Here is a 24316-nt window from a genome sequence, read left to right on the forward strand (position 1 = left end):
ATTCATCCATCCATCATCCATCCATTCATCCATCTTCTATCCACCTGTCCATCCATCTTCTATCCATTCATCCATCCATCCATCTTCTATCCATCCATCCATCTACCCATCCATCCATCCATCTTCTATCCATCCGTCCATCCATCCATCCATCTTCTATCTGTTCATCCATTCATCTATCCATCTATCCATCCATTCCTGTGTCTTTCTACCCACCTAGCCATCTATCTGTCTATCCTCTATCTAAATATCTATCCTCTAAACATTTGTGAGTTGGGTGTACTCATCACGCTCCTTGAACACCTAATACTTCCTGTACATTTCCTAAGAACAAGGATTTTCACTGAAGTCACTGTAGCAACTACAGCTATCAAGTTCAAGGAACTCAGCCTTGACTTAAGCCGACAGTCCATCGTGGTATTTTTTCTGCTGTTCCAACAACGTCCCTCTCTATGGCCTAAACTTCACTGGGCTTACATCTGCCCAAGGGCCTGTGCCACCCACACTGGCCCGGCAGCTGGGACCACGACTCAGGGCACCCCTCCCGAAGTCAGAGGTCGGCTCCAGGCCGGTGCCCTCGCCTTGCAGCCCCGTCTCCTCGTCTGCACCGCGGGGTCGTGCCAGGCCCACGCACGGGGTGGCGAGGCCGAGTAGGGCATGAGCGCAGGCCCCTGTGCCTGCCACTGCTCTGGGGCAGTGCCCGCCGCCCCCTGGACTCCCCGGCCTGGGGGGGCAGCCCGGCGGCAAACGTGCGCAGACCAGCTCGCCCACGGCCCCCCAGCCCTCCCTTGGCAGTATAGCCCCTCAGGACGGCGTCGTGAATGCTTCGGCGCCCGCAGAACAAAACGGCGCAGGCCTCCACGTGCGCCGAGGGAGGCCACGCTCCGGCCTGGCTTCGAAGGTCACTTGGCATCGGGTGATGTCTGTCTTTATGCAGAGACAGACGGTCTGGGGCCTCCTGTGACAGCCGGGGACAAACCACTTCCTCCCCTCGGCACCCCAAACGCGGGCCCCGCCCGGTTCCCGAGGCCACGGGGCAAGTGGCCGGACTCGGAAGACTTGGGTTTGGGCCCAGCTGGGCAGCGCTCGCGGGCTGTGGGGGCCTGGGAAGAGCCAGCGTGGCGCTCGGGGCCTTGGTTTCCCCTTCTGCCTGCACGGCCGAGCACTGTCCACCCTGGGCGCCGCCCTGAGGATGACCCCAGCGGTGGCCAGGCGGAGCAGCCCTGCCAGGGCTGGGCTGGTCGGGCCGCCGCTTCCGCCCCAAACGCCACTGCGAGCTGCCCTCTCCGTCCAACACGTCTCGTGTGCTCACTCCCTGCACTGTGCAGCCTCAGTGTCGGCCTCTGTACCCCGGGGTGGTGCCCAGCCCACCCGTGGGGGTGGTGAGGCCGTGGGTGGCAGCACCTACAGGTCAGCCTGTCCTTTGCCAGCTCTCCCCTCTCCAAGGATGTCCCAAGAGCCCCCAGGGCACAGCTTTCCACCCCCCATGGTATCCCACTGGCCGACCGCGACCCGGGGGCCCAAGCGACACAGCCATAGTGAGCCCAGCTCTGCAGAACCAGGGACGACCCCAGAGCCACCCCGCACCCCGGGCACCGCTGCACTGTATGGGTTCTCCCCGTCCCGCCCCCCCGGGCCGTGGAATGACCACACGGCTCGGCCCCAAGCTCTCCCAGGTCCCGGGCTGGATCCCTAGGAGAGTGACCCGAGCCAGGGCTGGTCACCTCCTCGGCCACCCAGGGCATGTCCTGGATCCAAAATGAGCCTTCGCTGGGGGGAGAGCCTGCCCCCCCTCCAGGGGCCACAGACGTCGTCCCAGGGCCGCAGAGCCGTGGACGGAGAACTGGAGCGTCCAGACAGACTGGAGCTGCCGGCTCGCCGAGACGTCAGGTGCAGGCTCCGAGGTGGACACTGGACCCCGAGTCCTGGGGCAGCCGAGGCACCCGCGGCCCTCCCCGGGGTTGGGGGTGGCGGGTGGCAGCAGGTGCTCCTTTCATCTTTGTTAGAGACAATGGGCCGAGAGTCTGCGTCCCCCCACCAAAAACAAAGACAAAAAAGACAATTGCCAGTACTGGCCGGGCCCTCGGCGGTTCACAAAGGATTCTCACATCTCCCGGCCGGTGCCCACAGTAACTGCGGCTCTTTACAGACCGCGCCAGAGGAACCCAGAGAGAGAGAAGAGGACAAAAACAAGACACCATTCGGCAGGCTGCAGGGCAGCTTCCTGCCTTGAGCACATCACCGCCGCCCTCAAATGGCTCCTGCGCCGAATATGCCCCCCGCGACCGCCCCCCACCCCCAAAGCCCTCCCTCGCCTCCCAGGCCCCCACCGTGTCTTGGCGCTCCTCAAAGGCTCCCGGGGCGAAATACCACTCACCGGCCTCCTCAATGCACGCCGTTCTCCTCTGGGCCCCAACTTCATGCGACAGCAAAACAGAACTTCCTTTTTTTTTCTAATTTTCGCAATATAGGTCACAAAATGACAGTGTATTTGCATTTCCGCATTATCGCGCGGAAAGGGCTGTGTGCTCGCAGGGGGGTGACGGTGACGGCAAAGAGAAGATCAAAACCAGCCTGAGCTCTGGGCTCCAGCCGCGCCAGCCGGGCGCGGCTAAAATAGCCTGGGGTGGCTTAAAGTTTAACAGCCACCTGCCTAGGGGACACCTCCAGAGCTGAAGGGTGTGTACCCAGACCCTGCAGCCGCCCTTACGCTCCTCTGGATGGATTTTTCCAAACAGACCTGTAGGCCCGTGGAGGGGAGGGGTCTAGAAGGCTCCGGAAGGGCAAGAGGGGGTCACCCCCCCTGCAGGACCAGAGGGGAGCAGCGCCCTGGGTGAGAGAGATGGTGCCCGAAGGCACAGGCAGAGGCTTCTCGGAGCTTCTCAGTGGAGACAGGGAGCATGGCCCCAGCTGAAAATGAACTATTTCAGGCGCCTCCGAGGGGTGGAGCCACCTGCTCTAGACCGGCTGGAGCACACACCTTCCCTGAGCAGAGCCCCCAGGGGCTTTCTTTCTTCCATGGTTGTAAGAAAGTACAGAAATAAAAACCCTGCTCCCTAAAAGGCATAGGTGACAAAACTCAGATCCAGTTTAAACCATGTTTGTTCTTAAAATCCAGCCTTAAACGCTGTTTGTTTTTAAAGCAGGGATGACGTCGCTGAGCCTTGGGGTCCCCCTTGAAGGTCGGATGGGACAGCCACGGAGCCCCTCCTGGGGCAGGAGGCGGGTTGAACGGGTGGCTGTGTAAGTGTGGACGAGTGAAACCAAAAGGAGGAACCACCGACGCGTCAATGTAACGCTTTCTCAAATCGCTAAGGACGCGTCAATGTAACGCTTTCTCAAATCGGTAAGAGCGTCCATTCCCGTTTTCCTGGGGCAGACGGTGGAGGGCGCTGCTTCCGTGAATTCCCAAAAGGCACGAGCACAGCTGGAAGCGGGAGCCTCACGCCCACCCGTATTCCTCGAAGAGCTCCCTGATTATTTGTGTGTGCTTCCGAGGGGGGGGCAAAATAACTGTTCGGCTGGGAGCTGCTACCCCCAGCCTTCCCAGGCATTCCACCTCTGAACTTAGGAAGATGTGAAGACTTTTACGGTGAACACCTGACGAAGACGGTCCACGCAGCAGACGCACACCGAGGCTGCCATGTGCTGGGCCCCAGGCAGGGAGAAAACCGCCTGCAGAGCCCAGCTCCTGGACACCCTCAGCGTCTGCCCCCCAGAACCTGAGGCCTGGGCTGATGGCTGAGCTCATTCTCCAGCTCCCATCTCTTGCTGGCTGCCACCACGCAGGTGACAGAGAATGGGATGGCCTGGTATCACTGAGGGTGTGGATTTGGGTTCATATCCTGCCTCCACTGGCTGTGTGACCTGTAGCAAGTCGCTGAGCCCCTCTGAGCCTTGACTTCTTCCTTCACATGGTAGAGAAAAAATACAGAATGTGGGGTTTGGAATTTCGAGAGCAGTGAGGGCTGGGCCCATGACAGGTGCTCAAGGGACACCAGCTGCTGACATCTGAGTAGCTGTTGCTGCAGCTGCTAAGTGCCCGGGGCCCCAGGCCCTCCCGAGGAGGCCCCGTGGGCTGGGGAGGTGAGGGGTGGCAGTGGACCACTCAGATGCTTCCAGTTCAGGTCAGGAAGGAGAGCCCCTGCCCCCATCACCTGCGAGAACCTCCCCTCCGCTGACATCCCAGGGCCAGGAGACAGGGAACGGAATCCCATCAGGACCTGGGGACCTGGCCCAGGTCCATCAGGAGCCTCTGGGGGGAAGCGGATGTAGCTCAACAGATAGAGCATCCGCCACCACGTGGGAAGTCCAGGGTTCAAACCCCAGGCCTCCTGACCCGTGTGGAGCTGGCCCATGCGCAGTGCTGATGCGCGCAAGGAGTGCTGTGCCACACAGGGGTGTCCCCCGCGTAGGGGAGCCCCACGTGCAAGGAGTGTGCCCGTAAGGAGAGCTGCCCAGCATGAAAGAAAGTGCAGCCTGCCCAGGAATGGCGCTGCACACATGGAGAGTTGATGCAGCAAGATGACGCAACAAAAAAGAGATGCAGTTTCCCAGTGCCGCTGACAAGAATGCAAGCAGACACAGAAGAACACACAGCGAATGGACACAGAGAGCAGACAACTAGGGGCAGGGGGGAGGTAGAGAAATAAATAAAAAGAAAAAAGAACCTCTGGGGGGAGCAATTGGACACCTGCCTCCCACAAGGGAGGTCCCGGGTCTGGTTCCCAGTGCCTCCTAAAGAAGACGAGCAGACAATGAGCAGATAGGCAAGAGAGACATCTCGGGCTGGGGGGCTTAAACATTTTAAAATAAAGTTTAAAAAAAGAGCCTCTGGAAACAGTGGAGCTTAGGAGTTTCCTGAAAGCCTGAGTTCTAGGAGGCTCTGGAAGATTCTGGAAGGACCTGGAAGGCTCTGTGGGTCCGCCCCAGCCCAGGAAACAGCCCCTCCTCCAGGGGACATGCAGGTGGCACCACAGACAGTGACGCCACCAGAGTGGAAGTAGGGGGCGAGAAAAGGCAAGAGCAAGCCGACAGAGGGGTCTAAGGAAGCCAAGACGGCTTCTGGGCAGCGCGGGGACAGCCAGGTGTGACGAGCTGGAAGGTGCGGGGCAGGGGGGTGACCAGGGATAGAGTGGGGGCAGGGGAGGTGCCCATGGCTTGAAAGTGGAACTGAGGTCGAGTCCTCTCTTCCCCGAGGGGAGGTGAGTGGGAGGAGGTGGTGTCCGACATGGAGGCGAAGCAGTCCAAGAAGAAATTATTTGTGGCAAAACTCCCAGTCGTCCCTGGCGCGCCTCGCCCCTGGCATTCACTCTGCGACCCCCTCCACTCTGAACAGGGCTGCCCCACGTAATGGAGCATTGCAGACAAGACGGAGGGCGACTTCCATGCGCGGTCACAGGAGGCACTGCCGCCACCCCCTCACGCAGTCCAGGGACGCCGGCCTCCATGCTGGAGGACCCTCGGGCAGCCCCGGGGAAAGAGACGCACGGGGAGGGCAGGGGCAGCCTCCGGAGGCCACAGTCCACTTTTCCGAGGTCCCACCGACGATCAGCGCCGACTTGCCAGCCCCGGGAGCGAGCCGCTTTGGAAGCAGATCCCCAGCCCCGGCCGAGCCTTCGACTGCAACCTCGTGAGAGAGACCTGAGGCCAGCGCCAAGCCGGACCCAAATCCCTGACCCGCCCAGAACAAGCAGGAGTTACTGAAGGCTTAGGGTTGTTGGAACCGTGACGTTCTGGATGACAGGTTATGCAGCAATAGCTAACTGCTACAACATTCTTCCATCAGGAGAAAGGACATGGGTGATGTGGAGGTGGGGGGCAGCCCACGGTGAGGGGCGTCCCCAGGGAGCCGACACCACACGTTCTGGTTTCACCACCCAATTATCTCACTCAAGAGTCCACACTGGATCCTCAGCTCAGCAGGGGTTCCCCGGGCAACGCACGGCTGCCTTTGACAACAGCGCGTGTCTGCTTGGTGTCCCCGAGTCGGAGACTCCGGATAAGGCCAGGCAGCTCCCAGGCGGCTCTCCTTCCCCACCGTCCGCGGTGCCCACGGCGGGTCCTTCCAGGGCTGCTCCCTCACGGGATGGACTGCCTACCCCTGCAGCAGCTTGGCATTCCTTAGATAGTGGATTATGCTATAGCCTGGTCTGCTCTTCTGGGCATATTCGCTTATATTGGATTCAGAGGTTTCGCTCTTACTTGATTAAATTATGATTAGGGATTTGATGGGGCCATGTCAGTAGAACGTTGAGTCCCCGCCCCCTTAGTGGATGGGGACATAGAGAAAACGACATGGCAGAAGAGAGTAAGGGTTTTAGTGCTGGAGCCCCGGGAAGTAAATACGCAGAGAAGCAGACAGGTGAGGAAGGAGAAGCCTTCATCACACAACAGAGGCCCTGGGAAGAGACGAGCCGTTCGCCTGAGCGTCTACAGCTGGCCTCGTGGAGAGAGCAGAGCAGCTGAGCCCGGAGAGAGACGAGCCTTATCCCAGCCTACAGCTGATTCTGGAAGAAGCTGGGGCCACGGAGCCTAAAGAGGAAGAGGAAGCCTGAACCCGGCAGGTGTCGGCAGCCGTCTTGCTCCAACACGTGGAACAGACTTTGGTGAGGGAAGTAACTTACGCTTTATGGCCCTGGGACTCTAAGCCTTTCCCCCAAATAAATACCCTTTATAAAAGCCAACAGATTCCTGGTATTTTGCACCAGCGCCCCTTTGGCTGACTAATACAGCCCCCAGCAGCTCACTGCACAGCAGGGCTGCTTTGGGGAAGGGGTGGCTCCTGTACACCCGGTGGTGTCCCCACCAGGACCCTTGCTCTGCCCCAGGAGCCCAGCCCCGCCTGCCAGAGCAGCCAGCAACGACCGGGGGAGCCGACGGGGCCGCGAGGCAGGACCAGCAGCGACCCGTATGGAGCCCAAAGGGGAGAACCGGGCTGCAGGTGAGCAGAAGCCTTTTAAGTACCAGGAGGGAAGTCGTGTCGTGACACCAGGACGTCGTCCCGAGAGAGGGTCCCAGGGCCAGCCAGGAGGAACCAGGTCCAGGGGGACGCTGAACACGCAGACCCCACACCTGGAAGCTGAGTGGGCCACCCCCCTGCCGGCAGGCGCTGGGGGGAGACTCCCTGCCCAGTGCTCGCTCGGCCCTCCCAGAGGGCAGTAGGCCACTTTTCCAGCCCGAGGCCAGCTCAGGAGAAAGGGAGAGCTCGTGAGCAACCCCCAGGCTGCTTCCCCAGGAAGCCTACGCAGAGGGCGAGGAAAGAAGGAAGGAGCCTCAGAAGGGAAAGGTAACGGTGAGTAGCCTGTCCAGAGAGCTTTCACTTGCTTCCCACCCAGCACTTGACACACTCCTCAACCACCCACTCAGCAGCGTGTGTTAGCACCCTCCGTGCGCCAAGCACTCGCACCCACCATGTGCCAAGCACTTGCACCCACCATGTGCCAAGCACTTGCTTCACCGTGCGCCAAGCACTCGCACCCACCATGTGCCAAGCACTTGCTTCACCGTGCGCCAAGCACTCGCACCATGTGCCAAGCACTTGCTTCACCATGCACCAAGCACTTGCTTCACCATGCACCAAGCACTTGCACCCACTATGTGCACCTACTGTGTGCCAAGCACTCGCACCCACCGTGTGCCAAGCACTTGCACCCACTATGTGCACCTACTGTGTGCCAAGCACTCACACTTACCAAATGCCAAGCACTTGTCCCCACCATTTTCCAAGCACTCACACCCACTATGCACCAAGCACTCGCACCCACCATGTGCCAAGCACTTGCTTCACCGTGCGTCAAACACTTGCTTCACCATGCACCAAGCACTTGCACCCACTATGTGCACCCTCCGTGCGCCAAGCACTCACACCCACCGTGTGCCAAGCACTTGCACCCACTATGTGCACCTACTGTGTGCCAAGCACTCACACTTACCAAATGCCAAGCACTTGTCCCCACCATTTTCCAAGCACTCACACCCACTATGCACCAAGCACTCGCACCCACTGTGTGCCAAGCACTTGCATCCACTATGCCCCAAGCACTATCAAAGTGCTCTACTAATGACAGGCATCATTTCCAAGTGGTTACTGTGCACCAAGCTTTGGGTACAGCTCTTTTCACACATCATCTTGTTTAGTCCTCACAAGAAACACATGAGTTTGCTATAAATATTATAGGAGCGGGGAATTTGAGTTGCCCAAAACGTCACAGCTGGTAAGTGGAAAAGCAAAAATTCAAAACCAGGTGGAGTCTCCACCAAGGTCTTAAGGTGTGACCTGTCGTGGCCTTACCCCCGGGTGCTCAGAGGCTGGTGAGGAGAGCAGACACAAGCAGGTAAGCCCAGTGAAGTGCAGGTGTGAGACCAAAGGTGGGTAAGGTTGTGTGTGTGCTACAGCGCACACACGGACACATGAGTGGTGTCACCACACACGAATCAGCTCAGAGGATGGACTACACGGTAAATACCAGGCAAGATGTGCCTGGACCCGCCTGTGCGGGCTGGCGCTGGGAGCCCTAGAAAACATGTTCTCTAATGGAACCCGTGCCTGGGGCTGTGAACCACTCGGGCAGGACCTTCGGATGCGGCTCTTCAGTGCCGCTGTGGCCCCGCCCGAGTGGGTGGGTCTTAGCCTCCTATGCAGCGCTTTATGGGAGAACCAGCTTCAGGCAGGGAGAAGCCCACGGAAACAGGAAGCTGAGTCCACAGGACCCGGAGGGTAGGGAGAGGCCAGGAAAGCCGCCTGGCGCCTCTCCATGGGACACACTGAGGACCCAAGGACCGTCGGCCGCCAGTCCCAGAACGCCTGGTCTTTGGGGAGAAAGCATCACCTCGTTGACACCTGGATTTGGAGTTTCTTTTTGCCTCAAAACCAGGAGTAAGTAAATGCCCATTGTTTGAAGCAGATGTGGCTCAACTGATAGGGTGTCTGCCTACCATATAGGAGGTCCAGGGTTCGAACAGAGCACCTCCTGGCCCGTGTGGTGAGCTGGCCCATGTGCAGCACTGCCATGCGCAAGGAGTGCCGTGCCACGCTGGGGTGTCCCCCGCGTAGGGAAGCCCCACACGCAAGGAGTGTGCCCCGCAAGGAGAGCCGCCCTGTATGAAGAAAGCACAGCCTGCCCAGGAGTAGTGCTGCACACATGTAGAGCTGACCCACCAAGATGACACAATAAAAAGAGACACAGATGTCTGGTGCCACCAAGAATGCAGGCGGACACAGAAGAACACACAGTGAATGGACACAAGAGAGCAGACAACGGGGTGCGGGGAGGGGGGGAAGGGGAAAGAAAATAAATCTTAAGAAAAAAAAATCCCATTGTTTAACCCGACCCACGTCGCGGTGTTTGCTTGAGCAGCCTAGGGGATTAAACACCTACCTCACACCACACGCAAAAATACATTCCACAGGAAGTAAACACCACAGATGGCAAGGGAGAAAACTTACATTCCACAGGAAGTAAACACCACAGATGGCAAGGGAGAAAACTTGAAAACTTTTAGAACGAAATTAATAAAAATGTCAGGGAGCAGGTGTGGCTCGAGTGGTTGAGCACCTCCTTCCCATACGGGAGGTCCCAGGTTCGGTCAGCAGTGCTCCTGGGGAAAAAAACAAACAAGCAAACAAATGAAAAAACCAACTCGGGAGCCAAAGTGGCTCAGTGGTTGAGAGCCGGCTTCCAACCTACGAGGTCCTGGGTTCAATCCCTGGCCTGTGTACCTTAAAAAAAAAAATTAAGATGTCTTTATGACTACTGGTAATGGGAGAATTTCTTAAGCACAAACCCTAAAGGAAAAGGACTGGTAAACCTGATGGGAACATTTCGAACGTCCCCACAAGGAAAGAAACCAGAAACAAAGAAAGGAGGCAAGGGGTGGCCTGGGAGGGCTCCCCACCGTGCTTCCGACAGAGGTGTCACCAGAAGGGGACGTGGGATGTGCGGGGCACTCTGGAAGCATCTGCTGGGGAGGGAGAGACATAGCTGTCCTGAGGTCCTCTGGAAAAGAGGCGGAGAGTTTCCGGCAGAGACACTGGCATAGGAGTCCGAGCCGTGCAAAGGCCCTGGGGTCTAAGAGCGCTGGCGGCTGATTTGGCTGGGAAGGTAAAGGAGGCCTGCAAAGAGGTTGGAGGGGCTGAGTTCCCGGGGCCCTGGACACATCTGATCCAAGGGGAGTCTGAATTCTGAGGGGATTTTGATTTTCACATCTGTATACATATTTTAAAGTGGGCAATGTTCCCTAAGGTAAGAAAATTCCAGGGGCTCCAAACGAGGCACGGTGGGAGGGGAGTCCCTCCTCCTGCCCTTTGCCCCCGCTGCCCTACAAGGAATGCTGGAGCCAGACCCCGCGCGCCCGGCTGGCACGGGGAGACCAGCGTCCAAACACGCCCACCGGGATCCCCGGCTGTTCCCCGCCAACACCGTGCCTTGGCGCTGCCGCGTCCTCAAGGGGCGCGTGATTTTCTGACGGGCGGCTGTCTAGTAAGTTCCTTAACCGGCCCCTGATTGGATTTCAAGGAAAGCAGCAATGACATTCTTGTAGGTAGCATATCAAATATTTATAAGCATGCCTTTTAGCGACAAATCACCTTGAAACCTAGTCCATGAAAGTGCAGAGTGATGGGTGCTGTAACAAAAGAGCGCGGGCAGCCGTGGGGACCCAGATCCGGGGAATCGCGGTGCAGCCGGAGTGGGGTTTGAAGGCTAAATAGGAGTTTTCCAGACAAGTGCCCGCCAGAAGGAGAAGCGTGAGTATGGAGTGTTAGGGGGTCCCTGAAGCTGAGGTGAGGCGTGAATGAAGGGGAGCAGGTGGCTGCGGAGGCAGGCAGGGGCCAGGTCTGCAGATCTTAAAGGCCTGCTGGACTGGGGGAGCCAGGGAAGAATTTTAATTGAAGGAGAAGCTCGACCAGTGGAAATTCAGACAAGCACGGACAGACCTGGAAACACCCACCTCTCATGGAGCCTGACGACCGACAAACCCCAAACCGACTTCCCCAGCTTCCCGTGAAAACCAGTTTTGAGTTTAGAAAGAACATAGGGCCATTTCTTGAGTGTTTTCTTACCCATATTTGCTTTCTGTTCATGAGTTAGCTTTCTGGTCCGTGCACGTGGAGGCCATCCGAGTCCCCGCCGAAAGCAGGGCTGTTTAAATTGCTGGAAAGTCCTGGGCCCTGAGCCCCGCCTCTGCTCTCACGCTCACTGTGCAGCGGAGATGCGACGCCGTCCGCTTCGCCGCTTACCGTGGGCACCGTGGCAACTGCCATCTGCACCAGGGTACAAGCCCGAGCGCACAGGCAGGGGCGGCCGTGTGCAGACAGAACGGCACCGTGGCAATGCCACATCCACTGCAGTCACGGCGGGCAGATTTCACAAACGAAATTATCGCCTGCCCAGTTAAACGTGAATTGCAGACCGACGACGTAGCTCTATTTTAGTATAAACATAGCCCATGCAACGCGCGGGTCCTACTCATCCTGAAGGATGGCTGTTTCGTTGATCTGAAATTCAAATCTAACGGGGTGCCCTGTCTTCTCTACGTGCACCTCTTTTCACGCCAGGTGCGGCGGCCCACGTGAGCCCGGCGGTCAGTTCCCCGCTGCACCTAATCAGACGCCACTGTTTCCTCCCACTGCCGGAAGGGACGTGATGGGCCACGTTGACATCTGTGTCCTCCCAGCCCCGCCCGCACCCCCTGGCCAGGTTTTTTGGCCACTGCAAACAATTCCATTCTCTTTTGGGCACCTCCCTGGGTTGGGGAGTGTGATGGTTTGAAGCTAAACAGACCCCAGAGAAGTACGTTCTTGAGTTCACCCGTTCCTGTGGTAAGCAGGAGCTTATGGCGAGGAGGATCTGAAGTTAAGGATCACCCAAGGTGCGTCCTAACCCTCTTGCCAGAGTCCTTTATAAGAGAATGAGATTCAGAAAAAAAGACAAAGCCACGGGAACAAGAAGCTGGAAGCAAGGAAACCCGCAAGAGAAGGGAGAGCCCAGCAGACGCCACCACGTGCCTTGCCAGGTGACGGAGGAGCCCAGGGTCCCCGGCGTTCCTCAGGGAGAAAGCGTCACCTAATGACGCCCTGATGTGGACCTTTCTCTCGGCCTCGAAACTGTAAGCTTGAGAGGCAGTACATTCCCGTTGTAAAAGCCGACCCACCTCCGGGACATCGCTTTCCACAGCCAGCAGACCAGAACAGGCAGGTGGCATTTTCTCTGCCCCACTCGCTAAAATCAAAGTGAGAATGGCAGCAGGCTCTCCGGCACACGCTGATCCGGTGCTGGAAAAACGTCTTGGGTGCTTTTGACGGTGCTGACAGCCCGGAGCCTGCCGACAGGGGTTTCGACCTCGAATAACGTCGCCGTCCTGAATGCTCTTTCGGAAAAGGCTCTCCTCCCACCTTGCATGGAGGTGCCATCTCATTAAATGCCCACAGCGCCCCAGTGTGTCCCAGACGGGGATGTGCCCCTGGGAGCCTGGCGCATGCTGCCAAGCTGCAGTGAGTGAGAACGGCACACGATGCGACCCACAGTGACCCTGTCACCACGGCTTTGCCCAGCAGAATGGGTTGACAGTCCAGAACACTGGCTAATATGAAACGGCATCCCCAGGCTGTTTTTTCTTGGCATTTCTTGGAGTTTGGAATGTGACTATTTCCACTGACTTTTTTTTTCCTCCACGATCTCTTTATTTTTTTTTTCATGTTACATTCAAAAAATAGAAGAGGTTCCCATACACTACTGTCTCTTGAAGACTGTTATCACATTTCAACAGATCTAAGATGCCACCCATTACAAATGCCCCATCGTTATCTGTACAACTAAGAAAGAAAAGCACCGCTAATTAGAGGGGCCAGATGCCATTCACTGTATGACAAATTCATGACTTCAGGGATACTGACACGCAAACAAATAAATAAGTAAATGTCACCCAGAACCAGGGAAGCGTCCTCTCAGCCTCATCGGTGCTTGCAGAGGCAGGGTTCTGTAGACTGCAGGGGTTAAATCACGACCACCGTAATCTACTCCGTCTCTCCTTGGGCTTCCCAGCATCTCCCCGTGGGTAGGTCGGGCCGTGTGCCCCGCCAGGCTGGCCCCTCAAAATCTCCCATGCTACCTGCAGGGCCCTGTGCACGGAAGACAGGGCCCAGGAGCCACAAACGGAAGGAACCTGGGTCTTGGTGGTGGCTTTAGAAAGTGTTCACTGGGGAGGCGGATGTGGCTCAAGTGGTTGAGCTCCCGCCTACCACATGGGAGGTCCTGGGTTCAGTTTCTGGTGCCTCCTGGAGAAGACGAGCAAGACAGTGAGCCGACGCAATAGGCAAGTGTAGTGAGCTGACACAACAAGATGATGTAACAAGGAGACAGAGAGAAAAAACAGGAGTCCCCACCCCCTCGGTAGGTGGGGACTCAGAGAGAAACCACACCACAGAGAAGGGAGTTTAGAGTTTTGATCCTGGAACCTGGGAAGTAAACACATAGAGAAGCAGATACGTGAAGAAGGAGAGAAAGCTCAATTGGACACAGCAGAGGCCGTAGGAAGAGAGACGAGCTGTTTGCCTGAGAGTCCACAGCTGGCCTTGTGGAGGGAGCAGAGCAGCTGAGCCCAGAGAGAAACAAGCCCCAGGAAGAGAGGAACCCAGGAAGCTTGAACCCTGGCAGATGCCAGCAGCCATCTTGCTCCAACACAGGGCATCCGACTTTGGTGAAGGAAGTAACTTATGTTTTATGGCCTGGTAACTGTGGGCTTCTACCCCAAATAAATATGCTTTATAAAAGCAAAAAAAAAAAAAGAGAGGAAAGACAATGAGAGACACAACAAAGCAGGAGGCTGAGGTGGCTCAAGTGATGGAGCACCTCTCTCCCACATGGGAGGTCCCAGGTTTGGTTCCCAACATCTTCTAAAGATGAGCAGACAGCGAATGGACACAGAGAGCAGATGGTGTGCACAAAACTATGGGCTGATGTAGAAAAAATAAACAAAATAAATCTTTAAAAGAAAAAAAGTGTTCACAGACCTGTGCCCTCTCCATCTGCTTCTGCGTTAGGGCAGGTCAAGAGAGAAATGAACAGGGAAGTGGACTTGGCCCAATGGATAGGGCGTCCGTCTACCACATGGGAGGGCCGTGGTTCAAACCCCGGGCCTCCTTGACCCGTGTGGAGCTGGCCCATGCACAGTGCTGATGCGTGCAAGGAGTGCCGTGCCACACAGGGGTGTCCCCCGCATAGGGGAGCCCCACGTGCAGGGAGTATGGCCCGTATGGAGAGCTGCCCAGCGCGAAAGAAAGTGCAGCCTGCCCAGGAATGGCGCCGCCCACATGGAGAGCTGACACAACAAGATGATGCAACAAAAAGAAACACAGATTCCTGTGCTACTGATAACAACAGAAGTGGACAAAGAAGAGCACCCAGCAAATAGACACAGAGAACAGACAACTGGGGGGGGAGAAATAAATAAATAAATCTTTCAAAAAAAGAGAGAAATGCACATGAGATTTGGAAGGTGAGGGTGAAGGTTGTCTCGATTAGAGGCTGGTGGATAAAGGGACAGAGCTGCAGGCAGAATCTAGCTGGTCCTTGCTCTTCTCTGCTCTGTGTCCAATATGCAGCCAACAAACAAAGAGACCATTTTCCACCCAGGCCTGACCAGATGCAGGAGCCGCAGCCTTGCATGAGCATCACCCCAGCTTGCCCTGGCCGTCCCTCTGCTGATCCCACCAGAGATGCCCGCAGGCCCTGACCTACCCAGCTGCTCTCAAGTTGGGGTGCCACCTTGTTTCTGTAATAAGCCCCTTCCTCTAGGTCACTCAGGGGGCCCCGCTTCCCCAACCAAATGCTGACTGTGAGCAACAAGCCCTCTGAGTCACTCTCCAGTGGTCAGCGGGTCAACTGTGTGCAGATCTTCTTTTAGGAGGCACCAGGAACTGAACCTGGGGTCTCCCATGTGGGAGGGAGGCACCTAATCTCTTGAGCTACCTCTGCTCCCTGCTTTGTTGCGTCTCTCATTATGTTTTCCTCCCTGTGTCTCATTGTGCCATCTTCTTGCATCCTCTTGCAGCACCATCCCATCGCATCAGCTCTCTGTCTTGCTCGTTTTCTTTAGGAGCACCAGGAACCGAACGAACCTGGAACCTCCCATGTGGTGGGCAGGAGCTCAACTGCTTGAGCCACATCCACTTCCCTTGATGAACCACTTTTGTAAACCATCACACGTTTTATCACTGGGTGACAAGACAGCAACACAACGACACACTGTGCTGTCTATGCGAGACCCGATGAACAGATTGCTGCTACCAGTCGCTGATGCACTTTGAAAGGAGTGCACGACTGCGCACCAATTGACGCATCATCTAAGGCCGACATCCTGACATGCGAGCTGCAAAGCTTGTACTTTATGCGATTACAGTCAAGAAACCACGGCCACAGAAGTTTGAACTGTGTGGCTGTGGGACAGGTGTGTAACTAAACCGTGTAACTGCAGTCTGTGCACCACGGAACTGTGCCAAGGGAGGGCCCCCTGTAATTCCGGCTAGCGGGCCATACCTGGCCTCTGTTGCAACACCCGGCTCTACTGTTGTTAACAGGTGACCGTGGTTGTCCTGCAACAAAATCTTAACTCCAAAAGCAGTTGGCCCACACACGGGCTATCGTTGGCCTAATTTAGAGCAGCGGTGCTTGGGCCCCTGGGAACTGGTCAGAGATGCAAATTCTCAGCCCCACCCCAGACCTCCTGAAGCAGAGACTCTGGGGTGGGTGGGGCCGCACTGCCCTCCAGGGGATTCTGACGCTCCCTGCAGCTTACACCCAAACGCCCGGCCGGGGAGCCTTCCTCTTAAGCGCTCGTGACACACCCACGATGAAAACCCAGAGGCCCAGCAGCACCGTGAGACCTGCCCCGGGCCACCTGGAGAGGCAGGTAAGGGGGAGACCCTGCGAAGGGACAGGCCTGCCCGGGCTGCCCGGCTCCGACGGCCCGGCCAGGTAGAGCCCAGCTCTGCCTCACGCCGGCCGATGCCGTGGGGCCTGCATCTCTCTTCACTGCAGGGACTTCCTGAGGAAAGGTGGTCAGCGATGCCGGCTTCACAGGAGGGCTCTGAGGTGAAGAGTGACAGGATGCCTGCTGGGAAGCTGATGAGAATGGTTTTCCTCAAAAAGAGGAGATCTACTTTCTCCCTTGGTTGACAGTGTGCAAGGATGTGATGGCAGGAGTGGAAACAGCCATCTTGCGACCATGAGGCCCACATGCTAAAGACAAGAGAGGTAATGTCTGTGGAAATGTTGGGCAACTGAGGGAACTGGGTAAAAATTACCTGTTTCCTCACTGAGTCCTTTAGCTACACATCTGAGTAGCTACTGGGGAGATTCTTTTCTCTGAATCCCATCAATTTATTACCTTATAATAATGAGGCCCTTTTTCTCTCTTAGCTGTCTTTTTCTAATTAAAGTAATTGTAGGTTTACAGAAAAATCATGAAGAAAGTACAGAGTTCCCATATATTCCCCTCTCATGCACAGTTATCTCAATTAAATCCCATTTTTCACGAGTGGGGTAATTTTGTTACAATTGATGAAGCAATATTCTTATAATTATGCTATTAACTTTAGGCTACTCTTTACTTTAGTTCAGTCTTCGCATTGTACATTTCTATGGTTTCTGTGTGTGTGTGGTAACTTAGTAACAACCTAAAATTTCCCATCTTATTACTTTTCAAATACACAATTAGTGACATTAATTACATACCCAAAATTGTGTCTCCATCACCATCATCTATTGCCAAAACTTTCCTATCACCTCAGATAGAAATTCTGTGCTAATTAAACATTAACTCCCCATTCCCCTCCCCCACCTCGCCCCTACCGAAACTGAATTCTAATTTCTGACTTTATAAATTTGCATACTCTGCTTAGTTCATATAAGTGATGTCTGATGGTATTTGTCCTTTTGTGCCTGGCTGGTAATTGTATTTTAACAGAATTCTGGCAAGGGCAAAACTAAAATTCAAAATTTAGGAAATGTAATGCAGTATCCTGGCCTGGATACTGGTAGAGAAAAGGAAGGGCCACTTAAAAATGAATGGTGAAATGTGAATAAAGTCTGTAGTTAATGGTATTTTAACAAAGCCATTTTCTTAAACGTAAGAATTTAACATCAGGGGAAGTTCCTGAAGGGGATACGGAAACTATGTTATTTTTACAACTTTTCTGTTCATCTAGAATAATTCCAAAATAAGGGCTTTTTAAACTCAGTCTTCAATGTTTTTTGTAAGATGTAAAGATCCCACAGTAGGGCCATGTAATGATCTGCTTCCTCTCAGAATCTTATGTCTGGCCCACCCCGATCAAATCAGCCGAGGGAGACCCTTTGGGCTCCATCCCCCAGCGAAGCCTTGAACCTCCAGCAAGAACTAGCAGCAACATCCTTCTCAGGGCTCCAGAAAGCAGGGAAAGGACTGCAGGGTGGGTGCCAAGTCACGAACAAGACTTCTCAAAAGCAGTAGGGGAAATGGATGTGGCTCAAGTGATTGGGCTCCTGCCTACCACATGGGAGCTCCGTGGTTCAGTTCCCAGTGCCTCCTAAAGAAGATGGCAAGCTGGCATGATGGGCAGGCACGCAAGCTGACGCAACAAGATGATGCAACAAGAGACACAAGAAGAAAAACATAATGAGACATGACAAAGCAGGGAAGCAGAGGTTCCTGGTGCCTCCTAAAGAGTATGAGCAGGAAGGCAAGCTGGCGTGACGGGCAGGCACAGCAAGCTAACATGAAAGAGGATGCAATAAGAGACACAAGAAGGAAAACATAACAAGAGATACAACAAAGCAGGGAACGGGCGTGGCTTTAAGTGATCAGACACCTCCCTCCCACATTGGAGGCCCTGGGTTTGGCTCCTGGTGCCTCCTAAGGAAACAAAGAAGATGAACAGACACAGCAAGTGCAAAACAATGAGGAGGCAGGGAAAATAAATAAATCAATCTTAAAAAAATAAAAAAAGCTTGCTTATTCCCCCCCCCCCCCCCCCCCGAGAGTTTACACCTTTATTCTTACAGGGATGCTCAAGGATGACATCAGTCTTCCGCAGTTACTTCCTGCTGGTTAGGGGCAGTAGGCCCTACGTGACAAGGTGTAAAACCCTCCCGCTATTCTACTGAAGCAGGCTAGATGGAGAATCAATAGAAGGATCTGGAACCCGGCCAGAACAACCCCACATGAACATCAAAACCCCCAAGGCAGCTGCGGGAACACCCTCACGAGAACTCCCACTCGGAACACGCTTTCCTCTGGAAGCAGGAGAAGCCCCAGATAGTCTCCAGGTGCCTTATCATTGGGCCCTCCTGGGGGATTGACGGGTGGGGTAACCAATCAGAACAGCAAACAGCTGGGACTCCTCCCCCTCCATTAGCAAAGGGGCGGGATAATTAACAGTTTAAAAAATAAGCACAAAAGCAAAAACTCCCCATTCTGGCCTTCTTCGCCCCCGCCTGGATCAACACACAGGTAAACCTGGGCATTTACAATCCACAATGGGGAAGTGTAGTCTATAAATCAAACTGCTTTATCACCTGCAGCCCCTTCTTCTCTACCTGGGACCCATCATCTGTTATTTTCTCCCACTTCCCTTCCCTCCCTATCTGAATAAATTACTGGCCTAATCGACATGGCTTGCTCTTGAAATTCATTTCTTGCAGCTTGGCCAAGAACCTAGACCAATTCTGGCCAAACCTCCCCTCCCGTCCCCAGCTCCGCTCCCAGTGGGGGTCCCTGGCCCCAGGTACGGAGGGAGCGGGGGATGGGGGGGTGGGGGGGCCCTGGTGGTGGCCTAGGACTCGTGTCCCCGCTTGCGGCCCACCCGGCTCTCCTACAGAGGCTGTGAGAGGGCAGTCAGCCCTGCTGCGCACGGCGAGGAACTGCCGGGGGTTCCCAGGGCCATCCGCGCAGGTCTAAGGGAAGGCGCACGTGCAGAAGGACAAGCCAGGCGCTACGTTGTGGCCATTCCTGCAGGCTAAGTCCTGAAGGAGAGCACTCCCACAGGTCAATCTGCAGGCCTGGGAAAGGTGCTTTCTTTTCTTCTTTTTCTTCTTTTGGTTAGTTCCTGGCATTCAAGGAAAACTCTGTCTTAACACTAGCTGGACACAAGCTTAAGGAACAGATGCCTGAAACTCTAAATGCCAGACATAACATAACACACTAAAATAGCAAAATGTCCAGGTGTCAACGAGAGCTTACAAAATGCACAAAGAAACAGGATGTGATGGCCCAGGTGAAGGAGAAGATTAGCGCATTAGAAACCATCAGTGAGGAGGATCAAGGGCATTCCAGACAAAGACTTTTAAAAATGGTCCTGAATATGCTCAAAGAGCTAAAGAAAAACATGGACAAAGAACCAAAGGGGAAGCGGATGTTGCTCAACTGATAGGAGTGTCCGGCTACCACATGGGAGGTCCAGGGTTCAGTACCCAGGGCCTACTGACCCGTGTGGAGCTGGCCCACGCGCAGTGCTGCCACGCGCAAGGAGTGCCCTGCCACGCAGGGGTGTCCCCCATGTAGGGGAGCCCCACGCGCATGGAGTGCACCCCGCAGGGAGAGCCGCCCCGCATGAAAAAATCGTAGCCCGCCCAGGAGTGGTGCTGCACACACGGAGAGCTGACGCAGCAAGATGATGCAACAAAAAGACACACAGATTCCCGGTGCTGCTGACAATGCAAGGGGACGCAGAAGAACACACAGCAAATGGACAGAGAGAGCAGACAATGGCGGGGGGGGGGGGGGGGGAGAGAAATAAAATAAAATAAAATAAAAAGAACCAAAGGAATCAGGAAAACAACAAATGAACACAAAAAAAATCAGTAGAGAGAATGGAGCTTATGAAAAGGGACCAAATAGAACCAAAGGCCACAATAACAAATATTCTAAAATCCCTAGAGAGTTTCAACAGCAGATTGGAGGTGGCAGAAGAAAGCATCAGAGAACGTGTAGATCAGACAATTGAAATTATCCAGTCTGAGGAGCAGAAAGAGAACAGAATGAAGAAAACTAACAGAGCCTGAGGAACCTGTGGGACACCATCAAGTATGCCAATATATGCATTGTAGAAATCCCAGAAGAAGAAGAAAGAAAGGGGCACAGAGAATATTCAAAGAAATAATGGCTGGAAACTTCCCAAATTTAATGAAAGACATGCATATGCACATCCAAGATATTCAATCAACTCCAAACAGGATAAATCCAAACAGACCCAAACTACGCCAAGTTATAATCAAATTGTCAAATGCTAAGTAAGGATAAAGAGAAAATTCTGAAAGCCACAGGAGAAAAGTAACATGTCACATACGAGGGAGCTTCAGGAAGATCAGGTGTCAATTTCTCATCAGAAACCGTGAAGGCAAGAAGACAGTGTGATGGCGTCTGTGAAGTGCTGACAGCAAAAAAGTACCAACCAAGAATTCTGTATTGGGGAAAATTGTCTTTCAAAAATGAGGGAGAGATTAAGACATTCCCAGACAGACCAACGCTGCGGGAGTCCGCGGTTTTGGCTGGCCTTGGGAAAGATGCTACCGAGCGTTCTACCCGTGGAAAGGGCAGGACAGTAGATCAAAGTGGCATGAAGAAACAAGATCTCCAGCGAGGGTAACGGCTTAGGTAAATCCATTGCCAGTACTACTGTATTTTTGGTTTGCAACTCCATTTTTTACTTCCTACAGGATCTCAAAGGCAAATGCATGAAATGTAATGGTAAACCAGTGGTTTGGGGCTCATAACGCATACACATGTAATTTATGACAAGGGCCAAAGGTGGAGGGATGGAGAGGATTAGGAGCATAGTTTGTGTGTTTTACTGCAGTTAAGTTGGTACCAAAGCAAACCCGACTGTTATAGATTTAGGATGTTAGATATAAGCCCCGTGGTAACCGCAAACAAAGTAGAGAGCGCTCGAGCTCACAGAGACAGAAACTAGAGGATGGGCTGCCAGGGCCCGGGGGAAAGGAGGAAATGGGGAGGTAATACACAAGAGGTGTGGGATTTCTGTTTGAAAAGATGGGAAAGTTTTAGTAATGGAAGGTTTGAGGGTCCTGCAGGAGTAGGAATGAGGTTGATCCCACTGGATTGTATGCTTAGGAGAGGCTGAGATGGAAAGTTTGTATTGTATATACCTTCCTACAATTTAAAAAAAAGAACTAAAGAGACAATGATGGGGAAGCGGATATGGCTCATCTGATAGAGCTTCCGTCTACCACATGGGAGGTCGGCGGTTCAAACCCTGGGCCTCCTTGACCCGTGTGGAGCTGGCCCACATGCAGTATTGCCACACAAGGAGTGCCCTGCCATGCAGGCGTGTCCCCCATGCAGGGGAGCCCCATGCACAAGGACTGTGCCCCATATGGAGAGCTGCCCCACGTGACAAAAGCACAGCCTGCCCAGGAGTGGTGCTGCACACACCGAGAGCTGACGCAGCAAGATGATGCAACAAAAAGAGACACAGATTCCCGGTGCCGCTGACAAGAATACAGGCGATACAGAACACACAGCGAGTGGACGCAGAGAGCAGACAACGGGGGGGGTGGTGGTGTGTGGGAATAAATAAATCTTTTTAAAAAAGGGAGAGACAATGACAATTAAATGCGCGTTGATGGGATCTAACAAGGGAAGAGAAAAGGCTCAAAGGGACGTTTTGGGGATATATGAAAAAATTGGAATATAGAGTGTGACCTTTATATCAATGTTTAATTTCTAGAACTTGATTGCTGCCCTAAGGTGATTAAGTAAGTGAATATCCTTGTTTTTAGGAAATGTACATGGTCGTATCAAATGTTCCAGGAGCATGATGTGTGCAACCTACATTCAAGTAAGTGTTCAGAAAATGGACTGATAGATATATATATATAGAGAGAGAGAGAATTGTAAATGTGGGAAAATGGTAAAATTCATAGATCTGGGAGGATGGGGTAAACTGGAGTTCTGTGTGTGGGGATTGTATTATTTATGTAACTGCCCTGTAAATTTTAAAGTATTTCAAAATAAAAAGTTAAAAAAGAAAAAAAATCTCACCACTTACATTATCTCATATTCTGAAGGACATCCTGCTCACATGTTCATCAGTAAGACAGTGTAACAGACAAAAAAATGACAAAAACCATTACCAGGTATGAGACAACATGTCTTAGGTTTGCCTAATTTATAGCCTCAAGGTCGGATGACTTGACTTAACCTATGTTTGGTTTAGTTGCAAAATGGTTTTCTATGAGTTTAAGATTCCGATGGGAGCTGGTGCAGACCGGTGGTTGAGCACCGGCTTCCCACACACAAGGTCCAGCCCCAGCACCTAAAAAAAAAAGGCGGGGGGGGGGTGCAGAAAAGAGATCCAGATGGCTGACGGCTGAGCCACTTGCCATCATTTAGCTGGGGGCTGGAGTGGAGAACGGGGTCAGGAAATGGAGGGAGGGCAGTGAGTGAGCTGTGGAATGACCCAGAAACAGATTGCTCCAGCAAAGGACAGGAACTTCTGTGAAATTCACAGGAAAAAGGAGATGGCAATGGCTCATGAACACATGAAAAGAGCCTCTACCTCACTCATCGTAAAAGAATTTCAAATGACAGTCGCACTGAACCTTCTTGCCTATCAGACTGGCAAAGCTGCACAGGTGAGCCTGTGGGGGACACAAGCCCTCATCCGCCCTGCAGATGGAGTGGGGTGACAGGGGGCCACAACTCTGCAATCCATCTAGCCAGGGCTGCCAAACTGCAGAGACGTTTGCCCTTTGACACAGCACGCACCTCTCTGGGAATCAGTCCTGCACAGGTACGCAAGAGTACCAGATTGCTCACTGCATCAGTGTGACAAGAGCAGTGGCATCCGCCCCTGGGGGGACTCACTGGATAAACAACACGCATCCCTGGCTTCTTTTTTTTTTTAAGATTTATTTTATTTATTTATTTCATCCCCCCCTCCACTGTTTGCTCTCACTGTCTGCTCTCCATGTATGTTCATTGTGTGCTCTCTGTGTTTGCTTGTCTTTTTTTTTTTTTTTTTTTAGGAGGCACCAGGAACCAAATTCAGGACCTCCCATGTGGGAGGGAGGCACCCAATCACTTGAGCCACATCTGCTTCCAGCTTGTTGTGTCTCTCACATTGTGTTTCCTCATTGTGTCTCTTTGTCTTGTTGTGTCAGCTCACCCAGCTGGCCCGTCACATCAGCTCGCTGTCTTGCTCATCTTCCTTAGGAGGCACAGGGAACCGAACCCGGGACCTCCTGTGTGGTAGGTGGGTGTCCAAATGCTTGAGCCACATCCGCTTCCCATCAGTTGCTTCTTCTGAAGGTCGTTGACACATGGAAAGAGCTGGCAAAACCACCTTAACCAAGTGGCGAAACCTGTCTCCACTAATGACGGGCAGCCTGACAATGAGTGCCCTGATGTGATGCCACACAAAGTACCTGGCCATGGAAGAGTCCAGCCAGAAATGCTGAGCCTGAATCTAAGCGTATGAACTGCGTCAATCCAGAATATGGGATGTTCTGTGAAACAGCTGCCTTGGACTCTTACAAAAATGCCAAGGTCATTGAAAACAAACAAGCAAAAAACCCTAAAGTGTTATTAACAACCAAATGCAATAGGCGAGCCTTGTTTGAATCCTAGATTGGAAAACAACAGCGATAAAGACATTCATGGGCCAGCTGGAAATTTTCCATCTGGAGTAGAACTATGAAACAGTATTATTACGCTGATGCCCAGTTCCTACATGTACTACTGGCCCTGGGATCTGGCAGGAACAGGCCCTGCTCGCAGGAGATGGCTGTGGCAGGGTCATGAGGTCTGGGACTGATGTGAAAGATCAGCTGGTTCAGACAATAAAATATCCACTACACAGAGGCGGAGAAAGCACATGTGTCAAAACATTGACACTTAGTGACTCCACTCTGGCACCTTTTAGGTGAGTCTGAAACATTTTAAAAACAGTTAAGAAATGGTTTTCTGTTGGCTTACAGGAGGAAAAGGGGATGGATGGAGACTGAGGTGGGAGCGCAACTTCTCTTGTAACTTTGTGTGTGTGCGTTTTAAGCCATGTAACCATATTGCCTATTTTTAAATTTTAAGCATTTTTAAAAGATTGTTAGAGGGAAGCGGATGTGGCTCAAGTGATTGAGCTCCCGCCTACCACAATGGAGGTCCGCGGTTCAGTTCCCAGTGCCTCCTAGAGAAGACGGCGAGCTGGTGCAACAGACAGGCACGGCGAGCTGATATAACAAGAGATACAAGAAGAAAAAACATGGTGAGAGACATAAGAAAGCAGGAAACAGAGGTCCCTGGTGCCTCCTAAAGAAGTCAA

General features: G+C 53.5%; 1 protein-coding gene and 1 pseudogene across 2 annotated transcripts in view; one reads left to right on the forward strand and one right to left on the reverse strand.

The window, feature by feature from the left end:
- The window catches only part of FGD3 (FYVE, RhoGEF and PH domain containing 3), a 162453-nt gene that overhangs the window by 59307 nt on the left and 78830 nt on the right, over positions 1 to 24316 (reverse strand). The gene's annotated exons all lie outside the window — the stretch shown is intronic.
- LOC139439424 (FYVE, RhoGEF and PH domain-containing protein 6-like) overlaps positions 15850 to 24316 on the forward strand; it is a 65751-nt pseudogene continuing 57284 nt past the window's right edge.

The sequence above is a fragment of the Dasypus novemcinctus genome, chromosome 8 (assembly GCF_030445035.2).
Source record: "Dasypus novemcinctus isolate mDasNov1 chromosome 8, mDasNov1.1.hap2, whole genome shotgun sequence".
NCBI classification, from domain to species: domain Eukaryota; kingdom Metazoa; phylum Chordata; class Mammalia; order Cingulata; family Dasypodidae; genus Dasypus; species Dasypus novemcinctus.